This window comes from Fundulus heteroclitus, chromosome 2 (assembly GCF_011125445.2).
Source record: "Fundulus heteroclitus isolate FHET01 chromosome 2, MU-UCD_Fhet_4.1, whole genome shotgun sequence".
NCBI classification, from domain to species: Eukaryota; Metazoa; Chordata; class Actinopteri; order Cyprinodontiformes; family Fundulidae; genus Fundulus; species Fundulus heteroclitus.
The window spans coordinates 28,741,343-28,757,596 of NC_046362.1; positions in this window are offsets into that span (position 1 = coordinate 28,741,343).

Here is a 16,254-nt window from a genome sequence, read left to right on the forward strand (position 1 = left end):
TGGCAACACACCATCTAGGTGGGTCTTGTTTCAAGCAAATAAACAAACAAAGAATATTTCAAAATATATTTGATGGCCACTATTAAGTATGCAGGAGGATCTGTGATGCTGCGGATCTGTTCTGCTGCCAAAGGCCCTGCGGACGTCATTAGAGTGCATCACATCATAAACTCTGAAATGTATAAAAATATCAAAAAGATTCAAATAAAAATCTGATAGACTTCTCTAGCAACTGAAAATGGGTTGTCATTTGCTCTGTTTATAGCATGAAGATCTAAACCATACGGAAATGGTTCACTTGGTTCAAAAATCCACCTTCTTCCATGGTCACCTCAGTTCCAAGACCTAAATGCTGCAGAAAACCAGCCGGGTATGACGCTGGTAAATACAACTGGTATGAAGTATGTAAATGCAAAGAAAAATCATAGTACTTAGATAAAATCAGTTGTTAATGAGAAGGCACATTCAGGGCACCACATTGCACGCATCTTTTGACGTGTATCAAAAAACGGCACATATTAGAAGTGTCACGCTCAAGTGTGCAGATCACCATTTCTGTGGATTCTAATGCAGCTATGCATTTGTAAAATGAACCGTACCCCGTCCGTTTTGAACTAATTTCGTACCAGATACGGGGCTATAATAAAACCACAGAACAAGAAGTACCAAAGCAACACAGAAGAAGAACGGCGGGGCCCAGAATGTACTGCCAATTGCATTTATGTTCAGTTTGACAGAGTCATCGCTCCTCAACTAAACAGCTTTCAAAAGGTTTGCTGGGCACCGTGCTTTGGAGTGTTGTCCACTGACCAGACGTGTTCAGAAATGGTTGAGGTTTTACTTAATAAAAGCTTATTGTTTCATAAAACCCTAATAAATACACCTTAGGCTTTGTATTTTTAAAATGATTAGAGCATCTGTCAACCAGACACATGGAGGCCAGTGTATGAAAAATGTCTTCTTTTATTTTGGTACTTATAAAACATCCATTCCTTTATTGTGTTCTTCTGATCTGAAATCGTATTGCTGGGGCAACCGTTGCAGGGGGAAACCCAGACATCCCTTTCCCCTGTGACACCCTGTGGCTCATTCTGGAGGATTCCAAAACATTCCCAGCCCAGACGGGATGTATTGTCAATCCAGTGAGTTCTGGGTCTTCCTCTGGGTCTCCTCCCAGTGGGACATGAAAGGAAAACCTCCAAAGGAAGACACCCAGGGAGCATCATGATCAGAGGCCTTAACTAATTCAGCTGACTCCTTTCGATGTGGAGAAGCTGCGGCTCTACTTTGAGCTTCACCCAGATGACGGAGCTCCTCAACCCATCTATAAGGCTGAGCCCAGCCACCCTTTGGAGGAAGCTGTTTTCAGCAGCTAGTATCTGAGATCTTGTTCTCTTGATCCAGATCAAAACTCATGAGGACTCAATTGGATTTAAGAAACAAAAGCACAAAATGTTTTATGTATGTCCATCCTCAAGCTGGTATCTTAAAACCTTTACTCAGGTGGTATTGTTACAGAAAGTCCTTTCAGCTGCTAATCACAGAAAGGTCACCACAGAAAGTCATTACAACTTTACCCAGACTTGGCATAACTTTTTACAGCGTATTCCCTTATAATAATAATTTTTAAATAATTTCCCTCTGGGATTATTAAAGTATTTCTGATTCTGATTCTTCCTGATGCAACCGGGATTGAACCCGGGTCCCTTGATTAAAGTTATAGACTTAATCCTTTACAAAAGGAAAGGTGAGAAGAAATTAATAAGAAGGGTTGTGTTCGTTATGGCTTACTTTTCTTGAATAAACAATTCAATAATGGGAGTATCAAAACATAATCTTACTTGTTGTAAAACATAAAAAAAGCCATAGTGTCTGTCTGGTGTGTTAAATTTCAGTACGGATGAGGAACCCTTTACTTAAGCCCTGTGAAGCAGAACTATAAAATGATGAAAACCGACAGGCTTGAAAGTTTAGGTCTATTTTCATTGGCGGCTCTGGAAGGCTTCAAGATCTCCAGTTGAACCGAGGAATGGAAGCTTTCCATGCAGCTGTGCAGAGACGTTCCTCCAGAGATCGTAAGACAGGACATGATATTTCTAGTAAAACTCTTGTAATTGAGTTGACATGCTTTTAAGGCAACCTGAATAATACAGCGAGCACACAAACTCCCATCTCACAGAGGAGCCGCTGATGATCAATTAATCAGAAGCATTTAAAACTTTATGCCACTCGCAGCACCACAGACACAGAACCTAGAATCTAAAATTTCTGATAAGATCCTTCATTTGTAGTAAAAGCAAAATACATTTTGTGGGTCCTGGGAAAGTTCCTGTCAGAGATAATTTATCTTCTTGAAATGTATTTGAAGATAAGCTCCACGTGAAAAGCAACCTCAAAAACCAATATATTTGGGTAGCTTTTGTGAATGCCTTTTAACACAAAAATTTACACCTTTAGGTTTTATGTCCATTACTTTGTTTTTTATTCAACCTGTATTTTTAAATAATATAAAAAAAAACTCACCTCCTTGAACCAACCCCTTAAGCCCAGAGGGGTTTAGGAGTAATATCCGCCTGAAATTGAAAACCTGATATAATTCAAGCGCAGCTCCATAGCTATATAGGGTAAATGCAGCTAACCAAAACGTTAGCTCCGCAAACTCATATTCCACACAAAAAAATCTTTTTTAACCGAAGATAAATGAGAAAATTTGATGAAGCTAACGCTAGCCGCTAACCGCTAACCACTAACAAATGGATGCCACTCAGTCTGTATCGGGTCTATAGATAAAAGGGGCTGCACGCTCACACCCGGCACATGACAAACGTGTGCAGCACTTCATGTTTTATGTGGCTTCACTGTTTTAGTTCAGGATAAATTGGTTTTAAACTTTAACTTTTACACCGCAGTGGAAGCATATGAGGTGAATATTCTATCCCTCTGTGCTCAGACCGCAGCATTTGGGGGAAAAAAATGTTGCGTGAGTCGGGAAACCACTCCAATGTTGTCAGTTATTGCGAGAGAAACGAGCAACCAGCTCTATTACCTTCTCTACCTTGTAAACAGTAAGCGCTGTCGCTAGCCTTGCTAGTTAGGAGAAAATAAGCAACAACGAAGAAGAGGCTGAGGGTGCACAAAACCCTTAGGTCCAGGAATCAGCTTAGGGAGTTCAGGTTTGTTAAAGAGTTTTTCACAGCAGTATAACCTCAAACTTGTATCAGACAGTTCAGGGAATTCCCTCCCATTTTACTTCCTGATCTTTCAGGCTGAAGAGCCTTTCACAATGGGACGCGACGTGTGCAGTGCTTGACTTTAAAACTCATTATTTTCTATGGCTTGCGTCGCGCAAAAGCGAATTATTGCTGCAGAAAAACGCAAGCAGGCTCCGCGGCAATAGAAACTGGGCCGTCCAACCATCAGCTAGAAAGATCAGGAAGCAAAATGTGGGAGAATCTGCTAAACATATTTATATTATGTAAAGTTAAGGTGAGCTTGGACTCTTGTAAGTCAGTACAGGTAGCCCTTTGTATGACGCAGTACCGATGAAGTAGCTCTCAGTTTAAAAAAGGTTGGTGACCCCTGCTATAGCGGATGCGCCTCTAGGAGCGTCGAGAGGTCCTGCGGCGGGTTTCAACCGTCGAATGTGCCTCGTTTTGAGCGTTCAGCGTTCAAAGCAGCAGACGCTAGAGTCAGAAAATCAGAACTTTTGCAGCTGGGCACGAACCATCAGCCAGTCAGAGAGACCCCGCTATGTAACGTCCAACGGGACGGAAAGGACCATGAAAAGCCAGAAAGTCGACAATGGAGGACAAACTCATAATCGCTGTTTGTGCCCCTCCTGTAATCCATGATCAGTCAAGCTATCACTACAGATACAGTAAAGGACAATGGTGCTTTTTCCCCACATTTGAGGGAAACAGGGTAGCACTTCCCGACGCACTTCAGACCAGTCTTTCCACACATTGCTCAGAGCGTCTATGGCGGACGCATTTTTAATGCTCAAATTGCCTTCAGTCTGAACGCAGCATGATCAGTGACAGCCATTTCTTAGCGATTAGCGGCCAGCGTTAGCTTCCTCAAATTTTCTTCTGGAACTTTGGTTTGACAAAGCTACACTTTTTGTGTGTGGAATATGAATTTGGGAAGCTAACTTTTTGGATAGCTGTGTCAACCACTTCCAATTTGCATTATCTGAAAAATTTAATATAAGCACCAATAAAAGCAAGTATAGCTGTTCTTGATTTGCATGTATTTGCACAGTTGTAGCATGATCCATATAAAACTACTTGCTCACTCTGTCAAACCTCCAGAGGTTTCATAATAGTTTCGAGAAAAGAAAAAAGGCAGAAATGACTTTGCTGTTTTATTATTTTTTTTACCTTTAGAGCAAAGGGAAGACAGCCAGAAAAGAAGATGCTTAAAGGAACTGGTGTGTTGGTGTTTTAATGACTTCCTATAGCTACATGCCAATAAAAAAAAGAAGAAGCGTATTACTGTTTACTCTTTATTGCTGCTAAAGCAGTAAAGCTTTGCTACGTTCTTCTCAGGAGAAGCATCAAGTATGAGCGCGAACCTACAGGAAGAGTTTAAACTGAAGGGAGCACAGAAGGCGAGATGCATCCACAATCCCTGGATCGATGCTTGCTAAGCGCTCCCTTCTGCTGCCATCTGGGAGAAGATTTTAGGACAAACGCAAACAAATGCAGGAGGATCTATGTTCAAAGGCCAAGAATGTGCTCATGATAAACGTGATGAAGCAAAATTGCATGCTTAGAACATATATGTATGCTTTTGATGAAACAAATTAACAAAATGTGATATAAATTATATATTTTATATCGAAGATAATGAGGGTTTGGCAATGAGGATAATTTTTCTGCATTATCTGATGGTTTACACGGTTTGTTTTGCTATTTTGTAAATTCCCAGAGCAAAGTTAACTTTAAGAATGAAAATCTCCATATTCAGAGGATTGAGGGTTTTTTTCACAGGTAAAAAGTATTTCAGTAAACTAATTTGTTGTGATTTGCTTCTCGTCTAATATGCACACAGAATCACCAATGATAAGAATAACTCCTTCACTTGTGGGTAAAATATTTTAGTTAATCTCAAGCAAAATATACAAATTCACTTTGTATTATGGAAAAGAAAATACACCTTTGAAAAAAAAAAAGAAAATACACCTTTGGCATATAAACTACTTAATTTTGCCAGAAATATTTCATGCTGTGTGTCACAAGCGGGTCTAATTCACAAAGATTTACAGCGCTAGAAGTATCTGTCTCTTATTTATTTATAATGCTTTGCCTTTTTGATACTCTTAAAGGTTTTTGATAATAAAAAATATACATCTCTCCTGAGTGAATACAATAAGTAGTTTTTTTTAATAATGTGTTTATTAATTACCTGCCCCTTTGCCAGGATATAAATGCAACCACCCTAAACCACTTCTTAAATCATGAATTACCTGTGATTTGACATGATTTGGGTTTTGTCTTAGTTCAGGTTATCCGTTTTATTAGTTAAGTTTCTGCTTTTGGGTTCTTTCTTGTTTTGGCTTTGTTTTAGACGTGTTGTTCTGTTTAGATTAACTGTTATTTACCTGTCACTTTATCAGCTCGGTTTGTTCTCCCCTTAGCAATCAGTCAGCTCCCTTGCCCTGATTAGTTCCACCTGCTCACTTATAATTAGTCTTCACTCCTGTTCACCTGCTCACTCCCCTATATAGTCCTTCCACAAACCTCTGCAATCTGCCAGATCAATTCAAACCACTTGGTGAGTCTTATCCAGCGTTGTATTACTGATAGCAGTGTTGATACCGACCCGATTGCCTTTTTGACTCTGAGCCAGCCTGATCCCTAAACCTGATTTTCTTGCCCGGTATGATTGCTTACCTGTTTTTCTGACCTGGACCTGCCTTGTGATATTCTGAGTTTGCCTTATCCTTGTCTGTACCTCTGCCTATTTTGGACTGCCTTTAGTGTACCAGATTTTGGACTGCCCTTCTGATCATTGAGTCTGCCTGTCCCTGTTTTATTATTAAATCCCGTTGCTTAAAACCTCTCTTGTCTGGCTGGATACTGGGTCCAGTATCCAGCTTTTGGGGATTTGTTTTCTCTTTGCGTATCTAGTGACAATTTGTTTTTTGCCCAGGTTTAATCAGCTTTCACAAACAGTATCTGCAAACAGATTCTCAATAGGATATGGGACTTTGACTAGATGCTTTAATCTCATTCATACAGCTATGGCTCTATGTTCAGGACTCTTTTCCAAGTTTTTTAATTGTTTTCCAGGATCCCCCTGTATTCAGGACCATCGATTTTCCCCATCTACTCTGACCAGCATCCCTGTCTAGAAAGGAATCTCCAGGGCATGATGCTGACACCGCCATGTATCAAACTGGAGGATGGTGTCCTCTGTTTTGTTCTGCGATAGTTTTCGACTTGAAATAGTATTTTTATGTCAAAAGCTCCTCTAGGCTCCTGAAGCCTGTGAGTTTGGTGGATGGTTGTGTCTTGGTGGGTTTGCCATTTTAAATGGACTGAATTTATACAACACTTTTCTAGTCATATGGACCAATCAAATTGCGTTACGCTAAAGCCACATTCACCCAACCCCAAATATGAAGGCACAAATCCATTGACCCGTACCCAGATCAGCAGGCAACTTGGGGTTGAGTGCCTTGCCCATGGACACATCGACATGTGGCAGGAGGGAGCTGGAATCGAGCACTCTGAGCCACAGCCACCCAAGAGTTGGACCATATTTTTTTCAATTCTCCTGCTTTTTGTAAGAACATTAGCCAGCATGGAATCTGCTCATCCTGCAAACGTAAGTTTGGTTATATTTCTATAGCACCTTACACAGTCATAAATGTCACAAAGTCAAATTCATTCAAATCAAATTCAAATCAGATCGGTCAAAAAGTTTCCTCTCTAAGGAAACCCAGCTGATTTCATCAAGTCTTGACAAACAGCATTTACACCTCCTGAAAGAGCGTAGAGCCACAGTGGACAGTTGTCTGCATTGTTGATGGCTTTGCAGCAATCCCTCATGCTGAGCAAGCATGACGCGACAGTGGAGAGGAAAACTCCCCTTTAACAGGAAGGAAAACCTCCAGCAGAACCAGGCTTTTTTTGTTCTTTCTGTGTCTTTCTATATATGTGAGTACTGTGATGCAAGACAAATTTAGACTTGTTCTGACAATAAAAATATATTGTATAATCGTGAGTTTGGTTAATAGAATGGTTTATTTCCTTTCACATTGGGTCAAAGAAGCACTAATTGGGGAAGATAGGGGTTTTTTTTTCGGGGGGGGGGGGTGTGTTGCTATATTGGCATGGACTCTCCTTAAAATTATAGTTGTATTTGTATTGGTTACCTACTTTATAAATAAATCATTATCCTTTATAAATAAATCATTATCCTTATTTGGAAGACTGTTCCTATGGATTTAAAATTTGGCGACATGGTCGGTACATTTCCTTTTGTCATGTGTTGTGATCCACCACACCTGGACTGGTTGTAACACTAGGGATGAATGCAGACCCCATGAAATACCTTTCCATTTGCAAAAAAAAAAAAAATATATATATATATATATAAACCCCCTCTTTCTACTTCATAACTGTGCGCTGCTTTGGGTTGGTATATCACTGTTATCTGCAGCCCAGTAGTAAAAAGTTGGGACAACTTGTGTTTTTTTTATTTTTTTTGTGCTCTGCATTTTTCAATGCATTGCACATGACCTCAGTCCTCTGCAGGAACTGATGCCGTGCTTCATTTCAGTCAGTCACTCTGCTGCTGTCAGCAGGATTTAAAATGTGGTGCTCTATCACAGACGGATGCCTTTACTGAGTAATTCATTTTTACCGAAAACAGATGATTACAAATGATAAATTAAATATGTTGTTTTTTCTTTTATGCTCTTGGAAAACAGAAATCCTTTCTTTAATCCTGTGACTTTTTTTCTCGCTTGAGAGCAATTCTCTGCTGTTTATTGATTTGAATGATTTTTCTTGCTCTGGCAAACAGAAGCCCCCTCAGGATGGTAAACAATCTTGCGTCAAGTTTATGCCTCCATATAAAATTAAAGATAGCACTTATACTTACTTTGTACATGAAAAACACTCTGAGTGAATAGCTGACCAATACAATAATACATATTTCAAATTCTGATAAACTGTTGGTAATATAGGCTGCAGGCAGCTGGATACCCGGTGCTGAGCGAAGAGAATGAAGAGAATATGAACATAAGAGGGTAACACTTATGATTTATTAATCGATGAAAGAAACCCTGTTGATTTATGTATGACTTCTTTAAATATAGCTCATGTAAACTGGATGAGTAAAATGGATGTTCCAACCTAGATTCTTGTATATTCTACAAACTCAAGATCATGCACAATGCGCTACATGTCAGCATATGTATGCAAACATGCTCCACAAAACAACACAATTACAAACAGACTGTGCATTTAAAAACTAACTTTGACAGAATGCATTTATCACGACTTACTGCAGATTGGCATCGTTAAGAAAGCTTGGCCAGTATGCTTTGGATTGGTCTAAAAAGCATAATATCCAGATACCACCTGGAGAACAGTTTTCCTCCAGCTCATTGTTCACTTCATCAACTTTTAGGTCGAGGTCTATGTTTGTCTTTCATGACTCAGAATGACCCTCTAGGAGGTTGTTTTAAAGGGACAGTTACGGGTTACAGTCTACATTATACATGAAGACAGAAAGCAGTCCATTATCTCTCTTTAAAGAATCATGGAGAAGTTCTCATTGATGAGTTTAGCTATTACCTACATAGAGCAGAGACCATTTATGTGTGAATTTCCACTAGGGATGGTGGACTTGTTTATGATAAACACCTAACGTGTTCAGTTTGCTTTCTCAAGATACAGGACACGTGGTCATTGTTTTATCAGGTGCATTAAGAAAAATGCTCCAGGGTGCAGAGTGCAGCAGTCATGGTGCAACTGGAAGTGGTAAAAGCAGTTACAGCATTCATAACAACAAAGCTTTTCACCATCTTATTGTTTCTATTAGTGGTCAGTTACCAGATAAATAATAAATAGAGAAAACAAACAATTAAAACTCATCATAAAATCAGATAGTGCCATTTTTCAGATCATTCGAAGGTATTTAATACCTAAATTATAATTTCTCTATCTCAAAACTCATAACAAAATTCATCTGATAATAATAGCAATGCTCATAAAGACCTGAGAGCTAACAACAGTGTGTAGTAGACATTGGTTTGTTCTCCAAAACCTGGAAAATGGCATTCCACAAGCAACTATAAAGACATCCCTTTATCCGGTGACACTCTCCAGCTCATTCTGGGGGAGCCTAAGGTGCTAAAAGTGATATACATATATCGTCCCGCCACCAGTGGGATCTGGGTCTGCTCCTGGGCGCCTAGGAAAATCTCCCCAGGGAGGCGCTCAAGAGCATTCAGTTCGCATATCAGAGACACCACAATTAAGTCCTTTTAATACGGAGGCGCAGGACACTGCATGCTTAACTTCAAGGACCAAGATTGCAAAGTGTATTTATTTTTCCAAAGGGAAAGTGGTCAAAGCATCCGAGCTCAGTGCATCTCCATGTTGGGAGCTATAGGTAGCTGTAATTACTGTTGTAGGATAGTGACAGATCCATTGAGATAAATTAATTTTCAGATAAATCATTAGGTTTATGTATGCTGAAGTTATGATTTCAGTATTGACCAATGAGCTTTGTCAGTTAGATGCAAGGGACGTAGAAGAGGCTAAACGTGGGACTCATTTTTGACTTTACATGGACAGTTTATCACCAGCACTCACAGCAGCATTACTCTCCTGGCTCAACAGATAACCAACACTACAGTGGTTTAATGTGATGAGAAAATTAGGAAAGATATCTAAATTACACTGTTTTCTCGCATGCATGGTTAGATTAGATTAGATTTGACTTTATTGTCATTACACAGGTACAGGTACAGACCCACCAAATGTTGCCCACCAACAGATGCTTCAGATCATCCAACAAATCAGACAGTGACAACTGAGGAAATATCAAACAGTTTTCAAATTATGATTTGAATTATTAACGGAAAAAAGCTATTTAAACCAAGATGCCATTTTATGAAAAACCTGTTAACTCAGATAGGTTCACAACAACTGGCATCAAAGCATTTTTGATCACTGGCATTGAGTTTTGTTAATGACTGCTGATACATTTTTGCTGAAATATTCTAACTGAGCCATATTAGAGGGTTTTCGAGCATCCTATGTAAGTTCATTTTAGTTCTTTGTAATTGGATTTAAGTCTAGGCCACTCCTAAATTTTGTTTTCAACCAACTAGAGGTGGATCTGCTGATGTGCTTTAGGTCATTGTCCTGCTGCATAACCAGAATGCACGTAAACTATAATTTACAGATCAGGTCACATATTCTCTATTAGGATTTTCTGTTGGAGAGCAAAACTCATCAATTATGACAAGTCATTCAGGCCCTCAAAAAAGATAAGCCACCCCAGATCATTACACCACCACCACAATGTGTTGGTAGGATTTTCTTTTTTCTGAAAAGTTAGTTTTAAATCAACTGTGACAGGATGCAGACGCTTGTCAGTCCATAACTGTCCATTTGTTTAGGCGTGTCACCTCTGTGAAGTCCTTACCGTCCGTGGGTTATCTGCTGTTATCTGGTCTAACTGCTCTCTGCAGCTCCAGCCTCTCTAATTGCTTAATCCTTAACAATGGTACATTCAAGAAGAAAGAAACAAACCTAGTTATAAATTATATTTCTATTCTAAGGGTCTCTCAGATTCTGCAACCACTTGAAAAAGGGTTTAGTCTGAAAGAAGGTACTCCAAGAGATGTGCTTGTTATTAAAGATATATAAAAAAAATAAAAACTAATGACCAAACCAAAACCTTTTGGAGTTATTACATGGTTATTAAAATCTTATCTCTCTTTATGAATTTGCAAATAAAAAAAATGCAGGTCATTTAGTTTGTATTTAAACCTTCTCTGGGCCTCAGATTTTGACCCAGACTCACTGACTCTTTAGCTTTTCGAAGGTAACAGAGAAAAGCTATACATTCAGTTTCAGCATCATCTGATCTTTTGTGAATTTCTGTACACCAGCCGACTGGATAATATACAATTTGTACTCTTCTGATACAGTTCAGCTCTTAATTTGTGCTCCTAACAACTCATGTGGGAAATGCTTGGCTCCTCTGCTGGTTGCTGAACAGGTGGAGGCCGTATAAAGAAGCTGTCTCAACTTTTTCTCTAATAGTGGGAAATTACCCTCCAGAGAACTGTATAGAGAAGTTACCTCCAGGAAGAGCCATAATAAACTATGTGTTGATTTAAAGCTCAATAAAGCTAATGTAAAGGGCTTCAGGGAGTGACAACGTTCTGAAAGTGTTCAGTGACCCAGAGTAAAATCAGCCTTCCAAGTTTCTTCAGAGTAAACTATTCAAGGTGAAAAACACATGTTCGTCTGCTCATCAAGCCATACAGCTGCTGCCACAAGCTGCCAGATTGTCATCATTGTTTGTGGTAATCCAGCTTTCCTTGTTGCTATTATTCTGTTTCCTGGTGCCTTATGATATCTTACCTGGAACTCGCCTTGTGTTTCCATTAAAGCGTCTCCACAGTCCTCAGACAAATCCCCGGTCTGCTCCTGTAGCGAATATTTTACCTGGAAGGCTTTACCCTCCACAAGAGTCAACCACCATTCCTTTGAGCATTGCTTTACGTTTCTCCACCTGGGATCCACGGCGATCACTGGAACTGCAACACCGGACAACTCACGCACACAGCTTAACCGGAACCGTCCCCAGCATCTCAGTTAATTTAATCAACAAATAAATTACAAACAATCACAAAGTGCTTACCTCAGCCTTACCTGAACATATGTTGCTTTCCTTTCATCTCCTCTAGACGTTTCCCCGGCGGGTCGGCCGACTGAGCTGCAGTTATTTATTTTCCAACGGTTGCCAAAAAAACAGCATCATTCATTTTGAACGTCTGCTCAGTGTTTGTTTGTTTGTTGCATCAGAGTCCAGAGCGTTTGACAGAGAAAAGCACCGAGTACGGTCTCCAAGATATACAGCATTGTTCTCAAACTGTCAAACTTGAACTATAGGTTTGAAAATTAACTCACATTTTTGATTTGTTGAGAAAATGTACAGGTTCAGCAAACAGTTGTAGTATTTTCAAAATAAAATGTAAAGTGTGGCACTGAAGTAGCTGGAAGGCGTTATGATTTCTTCTTTTTTTTTTTTTACATAACGCTATTATTACTAATGGACAGACTTTCTTTGATTTAAGGTAGGGACCAAATATTGGCTTTGGTGTAAATGTGTTTTATAATGCCAGTTATGTTGTTAGCACCAGGGGAAATAAGCAGAAAGCATCTGATGAAGGACATGCTGTAAAGAGCTGGGTGGATACAAATAAAGAGTACATAAACCAAAAAAAATCAACATCTTAGTTTCAATGGTTTAGTGTAAGCAAAAGTGCTTTTCTACTTTTAACTGTACCTGTCTGACTATCGATCAAGAAGCGCCTCATGGCTCTGTCCTCAGACCCATACTCTTTATTGATTACATGACCGGTCAGACAATGGTCTTTAAATTTTCCCCCTATGTAATGGTGATGGTACTGAAACAGCAATTTCCCTCTGGCATTATTAAAGTATAACTGATTCTGATTCTGATTACACTGACTGATCTGATCAAGTGACCGAGAGACATTGATTTCTGGTTCTACGCGAATCAACTCAAATTTAGCAGCTGTCCTGGCTACAAATGCACTTCTCTGGATGGCTGCAGACCGGCTTAGCTTTCGTGCTCCACATATCTGGAACAAACTACCAGAAGACTGTAAAAGTGCTAAAACCTAGAGTTAATTTACATCACGGTTAAAGACCTATTTGTTCAGAGTTGCCTTTGTATGTAAATGTTTTAGTTTGTAGTCAAATTTGTCTTATATCATAACCTACTGCTACTATTCCACTGCAATGTGCTTTCCTCTGTATGTTTTTTTTTTTCTTGTATAGCACTTTGTATTGAAAAGTGCTTTAGAAATAAACTTGCCTTGCCTTAATTATGGATGGGTCATCCCTCCCCAGCCCTGCAACAGAAATTCTTTTACATGCTTTGACATTCTGACACCTGAAAACCTACCATTGTATCTTGTTACCCAGTAAAAGCTCTGGTATGGCTACCATATGTACAAAGCTTGGCTATGTGGGATTTAATGTGCGACAAAAGTGTAACAAAATTGTATTTCTCAACCTTAAAAACCTCCATGGCCTCCCTTGTAAGTACTTCTCTTACCTCTGCCGTCCTTAGGTCACACCCAGGAACCTTATGTCTGCTGACATTGGACCGCTCTCCATCCTTCGCACCAGATGAAAAACTGTTAGCGAAAGAGCTTTCAGTGTCACAGCAGCATTTCTCTGGAAAGCTCTTCATGTCCACATCTGCCACACTCCAATTCCTGGATATATTTTTAGGAACCTGCGCATTTACCAAGATTCTCTATTTATTTTATGTTTTTACTATGCCTATTTTTCTGAATTTGGCTTATTAATGTTAAAAAATATATATATATATTATTCTCACATTCTTACCAGTAGTGCCAATAAGAGTGGAGGACGTTGTAAAAATCCGTAATATAAAACATTTCAAGAGATTTAAGAAGACCTCATATAATCTAAAGTCATAGTAATAATTTGATGCACAATGAACCATGGAGGATTTTATGAATTAGGGTTTAAGTCCACTTTCCATCAGCACAGAAAATTTACAAAGCAGAGTAAACAGAATAGCGACAACACACCTCGCCCAACTGCTGAAGTTTATTTGAAGACAGTACCGCAGCACAGACTCTGTTCGGCCAAGTCATTAAAAACACTCTCCAGATACACGAGCACATCGCTGCACCACATATTGTACCAGCTCATCATCTGCACTGGGCGCCCGGTGCCAAACTAATACATCTGCAAATGGAAGCACAGGAGCCAAAAATCCAAATGAAGTGACCTGCAGCGGACCTGGGATATCAGCTGCTTCCAGGCACCGGGAGCTTTAAGGAAATCTGGATTTAAGGGAGGCTGCCAAAGAAACCATCTGTGTGCTGGGACTGCGTAAGCTCCATCAGCTGCGCTGTCACCCTTTACTCTGCTTCTCCATCTTCGCTTCAATATTTAAAAACTGACTAAGAGCAAACAGTAAATTCCCTTTGCTTTCGGTACGCTCTTAGTATTCATCAAGGCTGAACTATGTAGTCCTTAAAGTCACATGGATTAAAAGGAGGAAAAGTAAACATATTAAGAGTCCGTGAGTCCAGAGTCATAATGGGAATTTATTACAACATAAATATGTATTACAGTGTCGCGGTAAAAGGAAAGTCTGCCCCCTTTTATTGGACAGATTTCAACTTTGATTTCATAGGAGCTAATCTACTGAGTCAGCTCTCCTCAGAGTCAATAACGACTTGCTGCTGTGCAGAGATCCAGGGGAATCTGCAGTCTTAGCCCCCCCTGGATTAAATGTCTCCCTTTGACACACTGGGTCGTTCCGTGTTACTCAGCATACTAAAATGCCTGAATGGGCATTTCTGGATTTGTTTATTATTTATTACGAAGTATATCTGTTGCTAAAATCAAGCTTCAAATCACATTTGGTTGCTCTTGAGCCTGGAGTTTCACAGGGTTCCGTCCTTGGCCCTATTTTATTCATGGTTTTGTGCTTTCTTTGGCTCAGCTTTTAGGATCGTTTTGTGATTTCTTCTGCCATTGCTATTCAGGTTTTTATTACCCAAGATATCACCTTTAAAGTGTCAGAAGGGACGCTTTACATTTAAAACATTCTCTACCGCTTCGCTGTCTGCTAATTAGCTCCAGTCCAACAGGGATAAAAAGTCCTAATTTGTGCTCCAGAGAGTTTAGTAACCCAGGCTGTTGAGAACCAGGATTTGCTTTTTGCACACATCAAACCATGTTTTTATTGCATTTTATCGTTTGAATAATATCTTCAAGGCTTTGACGTGTCGTTCATTTCTTGTTTTTATCAGTTAAGACATTTTGGTACACTGAATACTATCACATCTGGAGCTGAGATGGAGATGGTTATACGGTACATGCATACATTATTTTAATTATGTTTCTAATTGCCTTGGTAAAACTTCTCGGGATCTTATGCAGCTTTTCCAAAATGCAGCTGCTCATTTATTGGTCGCATGTCTGAGTGTTACTGCTTCACTGGCTCCCTGTTCTTCACAAATACAGTTTAAGGTTCTGAATTGGACTTTTTTTAAAGTGGTGCACCTTCATACATTTCTGAGTCTCTCCAGCTGTAGGTCACCATGAGGACCCTGAAGCTGACTGATCAGGAGTTATCATCTATCCCTATATCAAGGCAAAAACTAAAGGCAATACAGCATTTTGAGTTGAACTCTGCCTTTTCATCTACTTTCTGTGGACTCAACAGCGTTTTTAAAAAAAATAACTAAAGATTCTTTCAAATTGGAAGCCTTGTGTCTTTTTCATTTTTTTCACCATATTCTAGCTTTATGTTACTTTTATTGCATTTAACCTTGAAGTATTTGTCGTGTTTTTCTCGTGCAGTTCTGCTATGAAGCACCAAGTGATCCAGAAATTGGCCATCTGGATTAAATCTTCCTAATAATTCTACAGTTTTAGATATTTTTCATTCATCTTTCACAAACATTCCCACTTTGGCATCAGGTTTGTTTGATCAACAGCTGAGTGTTTTTATAAACTTGAGGTTAAGTTTAATTCATCTAAAACCTAGTAAAGAGCGGATCATTTTTATGCTAAAGCAGAATTAATTAAGGTTGTACTTTTTATTCTAGATAGATAGAATAATGAATTTAATATTGTAAAAACGTGCATGAAAGAAAATCTGGATACAGGAACTAGGACAAGAACAACACTAGAAACCATTAATGAAGTAAAGAAACCACAGATGTTAAAAACGGTGGAGGTGTGACTGTGACCTGGAAAAAAGGTGAGTATAATCAAAAGACTGAACGGCAGCTTGACTGGGGACCAGAGGTGGGTAGCAACTAGTTACATTTACTCAGTTACATTTACTTGAGTAACTTTCTGAGCAAAATGTACTTTTAGGAGTAGTTTTACTGCACTGTACTTTTACTTTTACTTGAGTCATATTATTACTCAAGTATTACTACTCTTACTTGAGTAAAATGTTTGGTTACTC